General features: G+C 34.1%; 1 long non-coding RNA gene across 1 annotated transcript; it reads right to left on the reverse strand.

Moving 5' to 3' along the window:
- Positions 1-893: 893 nt before the first annotated feature.
- LOC108294224 lies at positions 894-2,023 on the reverse strand. Its single transcript, XR_001820958.2, has 3 exons — positions 2,012-2,023; positions 1,734-1,737; positions 894-1,161 (listed from the first exon to the last, which is right to left on the reverse strand). It is a non-coding gene; the product is annotated as an uncharacterized LOC108294224 (long non-coding RNA).
- Between the last annotated feature and the right edge of the window lie 1,998 nt (positions 2,024-4,021).

Here is a 4,021-nt window from a genome sequence, read left to right on the forward strand (position 1 = left end):
GTACTGGGTAGGGCTAAAGCATTACACCATGGCCTGGGTTACCTGGCCTCTCTATGAGATTGTGTGTCATGAAGGGGATCTCTCCCACTTCGACGCTCTGCAAATTCATAGCTTTCTGCATGGTTTATGGTGTATGCTCCTGCCTGCTGCTTTCGGCAAAGGGTCTGTGGTTTCTTTCAGTTTTTCTGTTAAGTTCTTGTGTTGCTTCTTGAAAAAACGTTCATAACATGTATCTCTACACACCATTTTATCTTCCCAAGTGGGAGAGGCATGCTAATAATGCCTCCAATCCATTGTCTTGGAAATCAAATCTCCTTTGTGTTTTTGAAAAGGCATGAATGTTCAACAGATAGGTATCAAGATTATTGGCTAGGATAAATCTTGGTAATGCATTGAACTGGAACATTTTTTGTTTGTTTAAACACATTTATTGTGAAGTATAATGCATATATGAAAACTGTATAAAATATCTGTATAGTTTAGCATTTGATTATAAAATGAACATCCAGTAACCATAACTAAGTTCAGGAAGTTTTTATCTCCATTAAAGATTGACTTCTGTTTTTTTGGTGAAAATTGTTTCTTTACTTTCTTTATAGTTTTGCTACCAATTCACACATCTTTGAATACTATACTTACCATTCCCTGTGTTAAAATGAAAACTTTCAACAAGTTAAATTAAGCAGAATTTATTTGAGCAAAGAATAATTCATGAATTGGGCATCACTCTGAACCAGGAGAGGCTCAGAAAATGTCCAACAACATCGGCAGGCAATATTTATAGACATAAAAAGGGGGTTACAAACAGAAACAGATTGATTGATTACAACTTGACATTTGCCTTATTTAAGCATGATATAAGAAGATCTTTGATTTTTAGGTACATGATCTGATCAGTTGGTAGCCTGTGATTGGCTGAAGTTTGGCTGTTATGATTGGCTGGGACTTAGCTACTCCTTACTAGAATATATCCTTAAATTAAGTTGCAGTTTGTTTATATATGAAGTTAGGCTGCAGTTTGCTGCGTAGGATTTCAAAGTACCTAGACCACCTTGGACCAAATTTAGTCTATTTTAAGACATCTTTTTGGCAAGTGTTTTAAATCTTTGACATATTTGACAAGCTTCCCAAAGTCAGATTTCAACTACAAAATTAAGTCTTCTGTTTTTTTTAATCATAAACTTCAAAATGTTACAGAGGGCCTCTGCAGAATCCAATAGGGAAATAAAAAGTATTATTTGATACATTAAATTACTTATATTTTAAAGTAAGAAAAATGTTTAACCTTCATTGAGATGTATTGTATTGAATATGTTATTAATATGTGTTCCAAAATTGTATATGATTCCTAAAATTATGATGTCTCGGTACATGTTATCAGTTGTGATTATTTATGTTAAATATTTATAGGCCACAAAATAACAAAATTTTCTTGGCATTTGTGTCTTTATGCTTATTTTAAGTTGTTTTCACAGTTAATCATCACTTAATTCTGATGTAGTTTTTGAAAACTTCACAAGCAAGTAAAATCCTAGAGTTTTGTGTTTTCAGTGATGTTGATGAAAGGGTGGAAAGGACACTGAAAAATACTCTTGAATACAACATTCTGATAACTTTAGGATTATATCATTTGGACTGAGTAACAATTCCCCGAACTCTAATAAAAAAAATGACTCGTTTGTAATACTGTTAATGCCAGCAGAACAAAAATTAACTGAATACCAAGTAAATACTTTGCTAGATTTTTATGGTAAATCTACCAGTACTGAAAATATTTGGATATTTAGTTTTAATAAACTTCACAATCCAAGTCAAATTATCTATGATAACCCATCTGATAAACAGTGTACACCTAAATTGGAGAAACAAAATTTGTATTTAAGATGTAAGTCCTATATTAAATGTCGACTCACAGAGAAACTGGATGACTCTGTGTGGTCTTTTTTGAGCCCTTAAAGCTTTCATTATTAAAAGCTCTGCATTCCATGACTAATTATGAAAGAGATAAGACACTTCAAATTAAATACATATATTTTTAGAAGTCAGTATATACATCTAAACATATATGTATTTAATTTGAATCATCTCTTTCATAGCATATGTATATAGTGACTTCTAAATTGCTAAAGTAGTTTTTGACCATTGTTTGGTTTGTCAAACCCATAATCCTGGGAGAAAAATCAAACTTCAGGTACATCTCTGATACTTGATGACTCATGTACACATATATAGAGGGATTTCTTTCCATTGTAATTTTCGATGCATTTTTCTGTTTATATAAAAGCTTTCCCTCACAAGAGGGCTGATGTTATAATGATAGCCGAAACATTATTAGGAAATGTGCTTTCCTCATGGGATGTTCCTGAAGAAATATCTAGTGACAGAAGTACTTGCTTCACTAGAAATGTTGTAAAACAATTAAATAAGGTATTGCAGTTGCAATAGCATTAAGCAAAGCTAACTGAATTAACTGGATTGCCTTCACCAGAGGTTCACTTCCTATGGAAAAGCAAGTAGATATCTTGTTAAATAGTCACTGGAAGGTCTCTGTACCTAATAGTAGAAACTTACGTATCTTCTAAGCTCTGATATAACTAAATGTTACAGGTCATTAATGCAATGTGCCAAAGTATATTTTCACCAGGTAAAGAAAGCTTTTCATGGTCCACTGACTGAGCACATTCAAACCCTTCACAATCTAGAACCCAGATATTAGGTCTTCTGAGAATGACATCAGAGAAAGACTGATCTTGCCATTCACACTGCAGCCAAACTTCAGGACCTTGAAACTTGGGATTGGTAGCTCACAACTCAGAAGGACCCTTCCTAACACTTGAAACTGTATGTTCACTGGAGATCTTAAGGTAAAGGAAACCAGGGAAGTTTCTCCCTAGAAACAGGTGGCATCTTAGATGTGGTCTGGTTTTATCCCAAGATTACAAATTAATACTTCTCTGCTATCATAAAAATCTTATTTCTCATTATTTTCCCTTGCTTCTCATTATTTTCCCTTGCTTATGCCTCTACAAATGATAGAACTGAAAATGAGGTCCCTCTTGTTCATTCATAAGGCATAGTTTTATTTGTGCAGGGTTTTGTAGCCAATCTTATACATGGACAGCCATATGCCTTGATAGCTAAAATACGAAGGGCCAATGTGGATGTGAAATGATAGCTTTGTTGCTTTATAATCAGTCAGAAATATAACATTGGTCTGCTCCTCTTAACTTACATCAGAGACTAAAGAGAACATTTTCAGAAGGCCTTTAGATTTCTGGATGGGCATCCTTTGTTAGGCCTCTTTTTTCATGGATTAGAGGAAATAAAACAATGATTAGAAACGTATCCCTCATAATAAGTTGTGTAGCAGATTATACTGTAAAAGCTATGATCACACAACATATTTTAAATTCTATTGCTAAACTTGTGCTAAATAATACAATTGTTCTGGTTTACTTAATGGCTAAACAGAAAAGTGGCTGTGCAGTTATTGATACTTCTAGTTGCACATGGAGGAATACGTCAAGTATTTTAGAGGTTCGGTTACAGGGGATCAATGAAGAGGCTGCTTGATTAAAATAAGTGTATTCTATGTAGTTCATTCTTTGATCTACTTGATTTTAGTTGATTTGGTTCGAGGAGATCCAGGGTAGTGTGCATGCTCCAAACTCTTGGTATTATCTTCCTGATAGCCTTGTGTGCTTTATTCGTACAAACGTTTTAAACATTTGCAGGCAGTCATCTCTAGAATGTCAAGGTTTCTCTTTGACTGTAACGACATAAATTGAAAAAAGATGTGTGACCTTGAGGACACCATAACTCATCAATGACGTGCCGAGGCCAGGAACCCAAAATGATAGTAACTGAGTGACACTAAGGTCCTGCGTTTTGGTTACACTATCACCTAAATGAGAACCTTACCAAAAATGAAGAATTTTTAAACAAAATTATGGGAAGCCATTGTTTTGAACTGAGCTCATCTACTAGACCTCAGCACACTAAACCAAACAAAAATAGTCAT

Source organism: Cebus imitator, unplaced genomic scaffold, assembly GCF_001604975.1.
Source record: "Cebus imitator isolate Cc_AM_T3 unplaced genomic scaffold, Cebus_imitator-1.0 Scaffold569, whole genome shotgun sequence".
Classification (NCBI taxonomy): Eukaryota; Metazoa; Chordata; class Mammalia; order Primates; family Cebidae; genus Cebus; species Cebus imitator.